Source organism: Onychomys torridus, chromosome 9 (assembly GCF_903995425.1).
Source record: "Onychomys torridus chromosome 9, mOncTor1.1, whole genome shotgun sequence".
Lineage (NCBI taxonomy): Eukaryota > Metazoa > Chordata > Mammalia > Rodentia > Cricetidae > Onychomys > Onychomys torridus.
Window position 1 is genome coordinate 77,276,567 of NC_050451.1, and position 12,594 is coordinate 77,289,160.

The 12,594-nt window shown below is 36.2% G+C and overlaps 1 non-coding gene across 1 annotated transcript; it reads left to right on the plus strand.

The window, feature by feature from the left end:
• Positions 1-6,953: 6,953 nt before the first annotated feature.
• On the plus strand, positions 6,954-7,060 carry LOC118591723. The gene has a single exon (XR_004946011.1). It is a non-coding gene; the product is annotated as a U6 spliceosomal RNA (small nuclear RNA).
• Positions 7,061-12,594: the final 5,534 nt, after the last annotated feature.

Sequence of the window (12,594 nt, forward strand, 5' to 3'; positions counted from 1 at the left end):
AAACTTAAATCCAAGTGGATCAAAGACCTCATCATAAATCCAGCTACTCTGAACCTGATAGAAGAGAAAGTAGGAAGTACTCTTGAACGCATAGGCACCAGAGATCACTTTCTAAATATAACAGCAGTAGCACAGACACTGAGAGACACAATCAATCAATGGGACCTGCTGAAACTGAGAAGCTTTTGTAGAGCAAAGGACACGGTCAAAAAGAGAAAGAGACAGCCTACAGAATGGGAAAAGGTCTTCACCAACCCACATCTGACAGAGGGCTGATATCCAGAATATATAAAGAACTCAAGAAATTAGACATCAAAATACCCAACAGTCCAATTAAGAAATGGGCTATAGAACTAAACAGAGAATTTTCCACAGAGGAAGTTCAAAAAGACATTTAAGGAATTGTTCAACATCCCTAATTATCCAGGAAATGCAAATCAAAATGCCTCTGAGATACCACCTTACACCTGTCAGAATGGCTAAGATCAAAAGCACAGAAGACAGCTTATGCTGGAAGGATGTGGAGCAAGGGGAACTCTCCTCCACTGCTGGTGGGAATGCAAGCTTGTACAGCCACTTTGGAAATCATATGCACTTTCTTAGAAAATTGGGAATCCATCTGCCCCAAGACCCAGCTGTAGCACTCTTGGGCATATACCCAAAGAATGCTCAATCATACCACAAGGGCGTTTGCTCAGCTATGTTCATATCAGCTTTGTTTGTAATAGCCTGTACCTGGAAACAACCTAGATGCCCTTCCACTGAAGAATGGATAAAGAAAATATGGTACATATACACAGCAGAGAAAGACAATGACATCATGAGGTTTGCAGGCAAATGAATGGATCTAGAAAAAATCATCCTGAGTGAGGTAACCCAGACTCAGAAGGACAAACATGGTATGTACTCACTCAAAGGAGGATACTAGATGTAAAACAAAGATGACTAGATGGCTACACAACTCCAGGGAGGCTACCTAGAAACCGGGACCCTAGGAAAGACCTAAGGATCACCCAATGACAGAGAAATGGATGAGATCTACATGAACAACCTGGACGACAGTGGGAGTAATGAATGACAAGATCTGAGGGAAAGAAAGCTTAGGGGAGCAGGAGATCCCAGCTGGATCAAGAACAGAAAGGGAGAATGAGGAATAGCAGACCATTATAAATGAAGACCACATGAGAAGAGGTATAGGCAGAGTGCTGGAGAGGTCCCCAAAAATCCACAATGATACATCCTTTGTAGACTGCTGACAATGGTTGAGAGAAAGCCTGATCTGACCTATTCTGGTAATCAGATGGCTAAACACCCTAACTGTTGTGCTGGAACTCTCATCCAATAACTGATGAAAATGGATACAGAGATCCTCAGCTAGGCCCCAGGTGGAGCTCCAGGAGTCCAATTGTCGAGAAAAAGGAGGGACTGCAAGAGCATGAATTGTTGAATCCAAGATTGCAAAAAGCACAAGGACAAATAGCCTAACAAATGGAAGCACATGAATTATGAACCAAAGGCTGTGGAGCCCCCAGCTGTATCAGGACCTCTGGATAAGTGAGTCAATTGAATAGCTTGATCTGCTTGGGAGGCATCCAGGCTGTGGGACCAGGATCTGTCCTTAGTGCATGAGCTGGCTGTTTGAAACCTTTGGACAGGACCTGCCTGTACTGAATCCAGCAGGTTTAAATGAATCCCCAGGGGTGCCTTGATCCTGGAGGACATGGGAATGGAGGGGAGGGGCTGGGGGGAAGAGGGCAGGGGTTGGGAGGGGGTAGGACAGGGGAACCCATGGCTGATGTATAAAATTTAAAACACATAATAATAAAGAAAAAAAAAGGAATCTGAATTATAAACAGAAAAAAAATGGGGGGGGGAGAGGGTTTCATATAGCCCATGGTGATTTCAAATGCAATGTACTGTATAAATGATTTTAAATTTCTGAAAGTTTTGCTTTATGTAGTGGATAGCCATCCCAGCATTGTCTGGGAAGTTCCAACCCCCATTGAGGCTTCGGTAATGGTCGTGCCTACAAGGCAGGGCGGAGAAGGAAAGGAAACCGGAGGATTGGAAGGGAAGGCGCGCTTGGTTCTGAGACCCTGGACGCTGGAGGGAGACTGAGCAGAGTTCTTCAGAGAACACTGCTGGACTGCACTATACCTTTGCCAGACCCTGCAAACTGCCCCTTCATTGTAAGTTACCCCACAAAATAAACCTCCCTTTTAACTACGTGGAGTGGCCTAAATAATTTCACCAATAATTTTACCTCCAGAGTTCTTAGATTCCAGATGCCTCAACTCTGACCCACTAATGTAGAACCTGCTTTGAATGCAGGTCCTTATGCTGCCAATGGAAGTATTTTGGGACTGCATATCCAGTCCATTTTTATCTCTGCATTAAACAATGTATTATAGAAAACTGTTTATTAAGATATGAAGAAACTTGGTAATTATTTTAAAAATCTTAGACTTAACATAGACTTCCTAAGTATCAATGATTGTAAAACATTAGAAAAAGATGTTGTAATCATTGTGATTGTATTATAATTATTTGATTTAATCAATGATATACACTAACAAATATTTTGATCTCTGTTAATGAAACTACGATGACCAAGTACTTTTTAAAGGGACAATGGGTATACTTAACCATCGCATTTTCTGAAGCTTAAATCTCTTTGATCCTGTAAATGCAACAAAGAGCAGGAGACTTAGATCAAAATTAAACTCATTCATTCACACAAAAGAGAATAAGGAAAACAACATAAGCCACGTAACTACTATAACGTTAATGTTACAGTTATTGTACCAAATGAGTAATACTTTCAGGATTAGGATAGAGTGTGAAACTCTATTTCTTCATATTTTAACATTAAGATGTACATAAGATATTTCCATGTAATTTAAATTTTTCTCTGTGTAGTTTTGTGCCTTTCCTGGAACTCACTTAGTAGCCCAGGGCCTCGAACTCACAGAGATCTGCCTGGCTCTGCCTCCTGAGTGCTGGGATTTAAGGCATGCATCACTACCACCTCACAATGAACCTATTTTTAAACAGTAACAGCTTGTTTAGAAATGTTTCACATTGTTATGGATTTTAGTTTATTAATACAAGTTTAAACTTAATTTTGTTATACTGTATCTATATTTCTATTCTCCTTTAAGGTATTGTGTTTGTGCAGCTCATTTAAAATTGTAATGAATAATTAAGAAATAGATTAATAATTAGTCATCTATGACAATCATACTTATAGCCATGTTAGTTAAGTTTCCTGGGTATACATAGATATAATTCAATTAGATAGGTAATCTTCAAACACTTCAAAGACCTAAAGAATATGGCATTTAAAATTTTTTAAAAATTTAGACTTTTTGGACAGTGAGACATGTCTGCTTCTGGCAGCATCGGATTTAATTCAGAGAGGAGGATGGGCATTGAAGACACTATACAGAGTTTATCTTCTTCTTGGCAAAAATATCCATTTGGGCAAGAAACTGTTCTTGCCTGGACTGCTTGACTAACTGGACATCCAGGACCCATAGAAAGGTGACCACTAAACTTGGCTTGGCAAAATGGTCCTTCAGGTTCCTGTATCACAGAGGAAACTGCCAGACATTCTACAGGATACAGAGAGAAGTGACTGAGAGCCTGTGGGCTAAAAACATGCCTCAACTTTACAGAAAAACATTAGGTGACTGTCCAGGCTGCTAGCTGTCTCTGTCTACTCTCGTAAGACTCCCAAAAGTTGCTTGTGTCCTTCTTCCATTTCTCAGATAATGTTATATCCTTCTGGGGCCTTTGATGTAGTTGAAGACTAGATAGTTATAATTTTTCCTTAGTTATGAAAAGATAAGGTAGATATGAAACCTTAGACTCACAAATATAGGATAGGTAAGATATCTGCTTTAATTTTGCCCAATACAAATAGACTAGATATTATAAATAGCCTAGATATTATAACTGTAATTTTTGCTTGATAATTTTTTTGTTATATGTAATTTTACTATGTAAAAGTTGAAACCTTTCTTTTTGAAAATAAAAAAAAAAGAAAGGGGGAAGTGCTGTGAATATCACTATGTATAAATAAAACGCTGATTGGCCAGCAGCCAGGAAGGAAGTATAGGCGGGACAAGCAGAGAGAAGAATTATGGGAAGCAGAAGGCTGAGGAAGGGAGACACTGCCAGCTGCCACCATGAGTACCAACATGTAAGATACTGGTAAGCCATGAGCCATGTGGCAAGGTATAGATTTATAGAAATAGGTTAATTTAAGATGTAAATCTAGATAGATAGAAGCCTGAGCCATTAGGCCAAACAGAATAAATAATATAAAGGTGTGTGTGTTTATTTTATAAGTGGGCTCTGGGACTGCCAGGGCTTGGCAGGAGCTGAAGAGAAACTCTCCAGCTACACAGAATGCAAAAGTAACCCAAACTCCCAAGTTCCTTGGCCTGGAAGTTCCAATCCCCATTGAGGCTTCAGTAATGGTCACGCCTACAAGGCAGGGCTGAGGGAGGAAGCTGAAGACCCAGGATCAAGAGGAGAGGTCTCTCTTGGTTCTGGGACCCTGGATGCTGGAAGTAGACTGAGCAAAGTTCTCCAGAGAACACTGCCGGACTGCACCATATCTTTGCCAGACCCTACAACCTATCCCTTCTTTTGTAAGTTACCCCACAAAATAAACCTCCCTTTTAACTATGTGGAGTGGCCTTAATAATTTCACCAATAGTTGTATTTATGCCTTTCTTTAATCATAAAGTGTATTTGATTCCTAACTCACACCATTATTTTAATTAATAACTGTTACTACAATGTTAAGTTTAAAACTGCATAAAACACATATTCTTTTACCCAGTCAAATAATTATGGTATTTGTTACTTTTGATTATCCCACCAATGTAGTTCTAAACCCTCATATATGTGTCAGTAACTTGTTTAAGGCTTTATTATACTATTTCTGTTACATCTTCTTATACACTGAAGTAAGATATTTCAATTGATTTAGATCCATATAAAAGTAAAAATTTCAATTTGTTACTATATTAAATTAGTTTAAATTATAATAGTAAAGACCATCAAACTCTCATCCTCACAAAAATATGAGCTTGGAGCTTAGAATGCTGTTGAAGTAAAACTGCCTTTCTTTATGAGGTAGCATAAGTTTCCATGTGCCAATAGTTTAAATGAAATTTAGAAATCATTGTAGTCATACCTTTCAAATTGTGTGTTTTTAAGATTAAAATGATTTTGAAATACCATGCATAATTTCACATATTTTTCATAAAATAAAATTTTGATTGAAGTTTTAAAATTTATTTCTGATGTTTGAACATATTCAGAGTATCTTGGCCATAACCTCTTATATAACCTATTTCAAAAGTGAGCAGATGAAAACTATCAATAATGCAACTGTGTGCCAACCAGTTATCAATTTCCATGAGGTATTACAAGAGTTATCAAAAAGAACAGATCAGGCTTAACGCCAGGCTCTCAGCAATGATGTAACAAAGGAAGAAAATTTTTATTTTGAAATCACCATAGTCATAATGGCAGAGGTAGAGTCACCAGGAAAACCAAATTGGCTTATTGTGGCTGAAGGCTATAATATTTTATGCTGCTTTCATGAGCTTACCTTGTATTGTAGAAATTAGACATTCATTGATCTTAAAACTTTAATACTTTATTTCAATGAAAATTTGGACATTCAGACATCTAATACAGCACGGTTTTCTTCCTAACTTGGCTAGGTGACAGTTACCAGAAGAAATATGGCCATGTTTTAAATAGCTTTCTGATGCTGAGCTGACATCTAGTATTGAATGTTCCATGTTTCCTTTCAATGTGAAGCAAGGTTTGTGCATTTTCAAAAACTGACAATGTCACAAAGGAACTAAAGAATAGTTATTCTCTGAACCTTGAAAGTGACTTTTGTGTGGCATGCAGGAAAATAGGGTGAGCATTTACCCTGTGGAACATTTCAGTTTTCCACACAAAGCTGTGGTATAAAATATCCTTTTTTTTTTCCTGAGAATTTCAGGTAAGTTAAATCCATATGCACTCTTAGAAAAGACATTTTATTACAACAAGAAAAATGTGTTGATCTAGAGTGGAGTGATTAGGCTATTTGTCAAAGAGAGTTACTGTTTCTGATAGCATTTACAGGTCAGACATACTTTTTAAATCTCAATAGGAGTAAGCTTACTCAAATGAAACTTCTCCACCTGAACTGGTGCAACTGATGAAGAGCCAAGAATGAAGTACTCTGTGAAATATTTTATACACCTACAGTCATAAACTAAAGGATTGGAATGGAATTTTAAATGATTATTATATTCATTGAAAAGTTTTGAAAATAAGTAGAGAAATTTACAGATTTTCTTGAATACTATGTGTTATGCTACAGTTTTGGACATATTTTATTATCAAACTAATACCATGACATAAGAACTGTCCAACAATAATATGAACATTCATTTTAAATGTCATTAAAATTTAAAAATTCTATTCTATTCAGATTTAATATTATATATATATATGTCATTTGACATTGATATATTATATCTTTTTCAACATACATATGTTGAAACTAAACCAATTTTAATTAATATTAAACACTAATAACCCCTGGTAACATATATTTTTATATGGCAAAGATGACTTTAAGTGTATGTATTTTAAGGTATTATATGTCTGTAGTAATTAAAGCATTGTGTATATATTTACACACACATGCTATATCTTAATAGTTTTTAATCTGGCCTTTATTATGAAACTTTTTTCATTATTATTCTATGTTAATTTTCTAAGTTAGAATGTCCAAGCAAACAAAAACTTGATGGTTGAAAAACAACATTGTTCCATCAATTCATGTATAATAGTTATAGTGATAGATATATTTCAATTATAAATTTAGGGAACATTTAGAAACTAAAATTAACTTCTTCCCTGCTAGAAAAGTGCTCACTTCAGCAGCACATTTACTAAAATTTTAACAATATAGATAAGATTAGCATGATCCCTGTGCAAGAATGGCACACAAATTTATGAAGCATTCATATTTTAAAAAATAACTAGGAAATTTAGTACCAAAATTATTCTCTTTATTCAACAAAATTTAGACTAAGATTCATTTAAACCAGTGACACTTTTAGGACATTTTAATTTTAATAATTTGACAATTTATAATACATTTAAAATATCTCATATATATTTTTATATTTATTTGTTACAATTAATTTAATGTATTTCCTCATTAAAATGCACCAATATACAATCAAGGTGTGACTGTAAACAAATTTTAAATCAAGCAGAAGCAAATCTTTGTGTCTTTTACCATTTAAAACTTCTCTGGTGATTTTTTTCTTTTTTAATTACTTTAAGTCTAGTTTGAAGACTTAAATGTAAATTATATATGTAACACAGACTACCTGAAAAACAGATTTAGTTTTGTGAGTAATGAATTAATTCAAAAAAACATAAAATATGAAATTGTGAAAATTTTCCTAAATGTTAAGTTTATCTAACCTTGAAATATAATAAAAACCAAAGATTATTTCATTTATAAGTTATTTGGAAGCTAAAATATGTTATACCTCATAACAGATTTTATGCATCATAAAATAATAGCTATATGTCCCATAGTATATATTAGTGCTAAATATATTATAAAACAATTGTTTTTCCTACTGTAGTTTTATAGGAATAGAAAACTCTTATACACAGCATCATATTTTACACATATTTTTCTTCTTGAAAAGCTTGATTCATGAGCTACTCTTGGGAAGAGACTATGCCTGTCAGATAGCAGACATACAGTAATAATTGCTTAAATGAATGCAATAGACAAAACCAAACATGATATAAAGAATATTGATTTCACTAGGGATGTAGATTAGAGTCATGTCAAGAAGTTTCAAAAGTCCAAGGTCTTTCCCCAGATGTTCAGGTTTTATTTTTATAATGTGGCAGTGACATTGAAATGACGTGAAGTGTCCAGGCTCCAGACATTAATTGGGTAACTGGAGATATGCTCAATTCACTTCAAGTATATTATTCCACAAGCTTTTCTGTTAATATTATGAAATCCATCAGTGCTATTCATCCAACATCTTCAGGCCTTGTCCTAGATGGTTTTAGAAGAATTGTCATCTATGGCTCCTAAGGAAGTTGAGTTTTTGGTATGTGATCTTTCTGGCCAATGAATTCTGGGTGAAGCAAATTTATTATTTGTTTTCAGATGTGTCAGATGGTAGGTTTATCATATTTTAGTTTTCCCTATCCTGGAGTTTTAACTTAGAATTTTTAAGTAAAGGGACTAATCTGCTATTTTTGGTTGATTTTTTTTTTTTTGTTGTTGTTGTTGTTGTTGTTTTCATCATGTAGCAAGAGCTACTATTACACCTCTACTGATAATTCTGTTGGATTTTGGATCACTTTGTTATTGAAAAAAATATTCTCTTTCTGAGACAGGGTTTCTCTCTGTAGCTTTGCGCCTTTCCTGGAACTCATTTCAGAGACCAGGCTGTAGATCTGCCTGCCTCTGACTCTTGAGTGCTGGGATTAAAGGTGTGTGCCACCACTGCCTGGTGGGTGGGTGGGGGTGCAGAGTTCTCAATGACAGTGCACTGTTTAAGAAATTGAACTAAAAAAATAAAATGTGTGACATTAAAAATGAGATTATTTTCAAAGATCATATCCATTAGAAGTTGTTTGAAATATGTATTTTAACAAGTGAACCGTATTCATAAAAATAATTAATAATACCATTCTAATTAAAATTCATATGTGCAATAATTTACCATGTCTATGTATTGCAATGAATTAAAATGTAATTGTTGTTATCAGGACAACAGAAACAAATTAAGAATATATCCCTTCTCTACAGACCCAAATAAATACAATATGTGTCTATTTGTTCTACCATTTATCTATTCAGCAATGCTCCCTAATAATTCCTTAAATCCAAGTGCATAGTATGGATTATAAACATCAGCATTTCTATACACACATTTTCAGGGCTCTTAAGTTTTTGAAACTTAGCATTCCTTTACTAGAAATATTGTTTCTTAAAAATAAACATGAACTTCTATTCATCCCCAATTATAAAATTAATGTCATAAATTATTTAATAATTTGATATAAAGCTTGGATTTCTAGTTTTGATTTGTGGATAGGTATTGTTTGAAAGACACAGGGATTGTCCAGCCTAGGAGAAAGGGATGAGATCTACATGAGCAAACTGGGGGTGGGAGGGAGTGGTAATCGAGGGCAAGGGTTGGGGAAAAGAGAGCTTAGAGGTGCAGGAGCTAGATCAGGAACAGAGTGGGAGAACAAAGAAAGAGATACTATGATAAATGGAGACACAATAGGAGTAGGAAGAAGCAGAGTGCTTGGAAGGTCCCCAGGAATCCACAAAGATAATTCCACCATATACTACTAGCAATGGTCAAGAGGGTGCCTGAGCTGACCTACTCTGGTGGCCTGATGGCCAAATACCCTAATTGTCATGATAGAACCCTCACCCAGTGACTGATAAAAGCAGATGCAGAGATCCACAGTCAGTTCCCAGGAGAAGCTCCAGGAGTTCAATAGACAAGAGAATGGAGGAATTCTAGGAGCAAGAGATATCGAGACCATGATTAGAAAAAGTACAGAGACAACTAGCCAAAATAGTGGAAACACATGAACTGTAGACCAATAGCTGAGGAGCCCCCATGGCACTGGACTAGGCCCTCTGGATAAGTGAGACAATTGTTTAGCTTGAACTGTCTAGGGGTTCCCCAGGCAGTGGGACCAAGACCTGCCCCTACCTAATGCATGAGCCAGCTTTTTGGGACATAGTGCCTATGGTGAGACACTTTTCGCAGCCTTAGTGCAGGGAGGAGGGACTTAGATCTGCTTCAGCTGAATGTGGCAGGCTCTGCTGACTCCCCATGGGAGACCTTGCCTTGAAGGAGGTGGAAATGGGGGATGGGTTGAGGGTAAAGGCTGGGGGTGGGAAGAGGGAGGACAGTGGATTCTGTGGTTCATATGTAAAAGGAATAGAAAATCTCATAATAAAAATATTTCCTTAAGCTTTATTTTCTATATATGGATTTATTCTTGCAAGCATGTTTGTTTGCACATGTATACTATGCTAGAGAAGGCCAGAAGAAGCCAAAAGATACCCTGGGATTGTATTTACAGAGACTTGTGAATCAACATGACATGTTGGGAATTCACCTAGTTCCTCTGGTGGAACAGCCAATTTATTTTTTTTTTTTTTTCTGCTCAGCCATCTTTGCAGTTATCCAAAATGTTAGATTTCTTTTTGTTGACTTTGTGGTTTCAATAATTCCCCTGACAACTATCTAAATAAGTGTTTTACTGTGTGATTTTCTAGCTTATAAAATTTAAGAAGTTTAATAGGCATTTCATGGAAAATAACATGTTTATGGTTATGTGATACATTGCTAAGGGCTATGAAATAATTAAATAATTATGACTGCTGCACAAGACAGATTGTGAAATAGAAAATTTTACCTTAACATAATATATTAAAATTCTAGTGCTTATGAAATATTCAAAGATGGAGAATACATAGTAGATTTCTTTCCTTGAAGACAGAGCGAGTGAAATGCTCTGAAGAAACAGGAGCTACTAAGGGCTATAGAGTATGCCTTAGAGGTGAAAGAAGTTCTTTGATAAAGCCTTGCTAGTAAGTTTGTGTAAATACCTACTTTAAGGATAACTCTAAATTGATGTTAATTGATTTGAAGGAAATGCTACTATTTCAGCAATATAATGACTTTTATCTATAGTGTAAAGGTAATACTTTTCAAATTTTGCAACACTCAAGCATAAAGTAAGTACTAGAATTATTTCATCTTAAATACTTTAAAAATTATTACCGAAACCCGCTGACCTTGTTTGGGCAGGTGTCAGTAGCGTAAGCAGGTGTGTGGTGGAGAAATGGGAGAAGGAGAGCAGAACTGAAGACACAAAGACTATGAGGAATTATAGGCTACACTGCTACCTGGGGCCATGCTGATATCTAGGTCCTAGCTCCAGTCAAGGATCATTTGTAGTTCCCTGTCCCTAACATAGCTGGAGTCTGTATTGATGTCCTTGTCCCATGTTAGCACTGAAGGTAGAGCAGATGCTTGTGGTCTGTTTCCCAGCCTGACACCATGTTGATATCCGATGGCCACACTGCCATGGGGGCCATATCAATTTGACTCTTCTGTCTGCTACCCAAGCCAATGGTGATGTTTGAGACCCAGCTTGGGCAGAAAACCATGCCTGGGTCCATGGTCCTACTGCAGCTGGGGTTTGTGTTGATGTCTGTGGCCTTATTACCTCTGGAGGTCATGGGAGAGCAGGGTCCTCGTAACTAACTGGGAGCCTGAGAACTGGTCTTGCTCCTCAAAAACTACTTCAAAGGAGAGCTTCTCCCTTTACTGGAAGAACTGGCCTTAATTCCTAAGCCCAGGAGATCTGGCCCCAAAACTTCAATGGCCCTGAGAGAAATGACCCTTTTGTTGGCTACAAGGGTAGAATTTGGACATGAAAAGACTGGAAATGAGTGGCATTGGGGTTCATATTGTGAATAAAAACAATTGTGTTAATAAAAATTTTATGACAATCATAAACCTAGACATTCTATTTTGTTTTTGATGCAGAATGTCAAAATACATACTTATCATCTAAAAAGAAAGGAACATTTTTTTTAGGAATAAGTTTATTACATGAAAATCCAGAATAAAAAATATGTCATTGCACATTAAATGTATTCCCCCAAAGAGTTTGATTGAAATACTCCCTTCAAGCTGTGAATTTATACCAAGTACTCATACAGATGAAATTAAAAACTGATGAGAAAAATACAGGGTCAGAAAAATTGTGTACAAATTCCAGTTGTTAGGAATGCTATGAAAATACCCTGTGTTGGGAAATTAATTTTAGCCATTTGTCTGAGAATTTTAGTACAACACAAAAACACTGAGATTAAAATGAACTCATATTGTGGGAGGCCACAGAGGCTCCCTAGTATGGCCTTACTCAAGGTCAGAAAGTCTGAGCTTGCTTTTCCCAGCAGGTCTACATAATGGGATGATTTGGCCAAGGGCGTGGTTACCAGGTATTTTGAAGGGTCTACACACGACTGTACATTGTGCTTTGCTCTTGAAAGGAGGAGTTCTTTTGCCTCTCCCCTTGGTAGTATATAAAAAGCCCTTTAGCATAAAACTCCAAATGACTGAATATTGACCCAGGGCACTCCTTAAGCTATCCTGTGTCTCTGTCTTTCTCTCCATCTATATCTATGTTTCTATCTAATACTTCCTCATTCCTCTCTCCTCTCCCAAGAACCCTTGAACAGGTGGCAACTGGAGTCGTACATTATGTTAACAAATTCTATTCATTAAGAACAAGTATAACTACAGTAAAAAGAATACCATAAAATTACAGTTTGTTGTGCATATAAACTGGACTTTTATTGTATAATTGTGTCACTAAATGTTTCCTTGAACTTCATTTTGTCGTAGCCTACTAGCAGAATTATCATGTTCCCTATAAGTATTGCGATCATGAAAACAAGTATTCTTTGAAATTAAATAT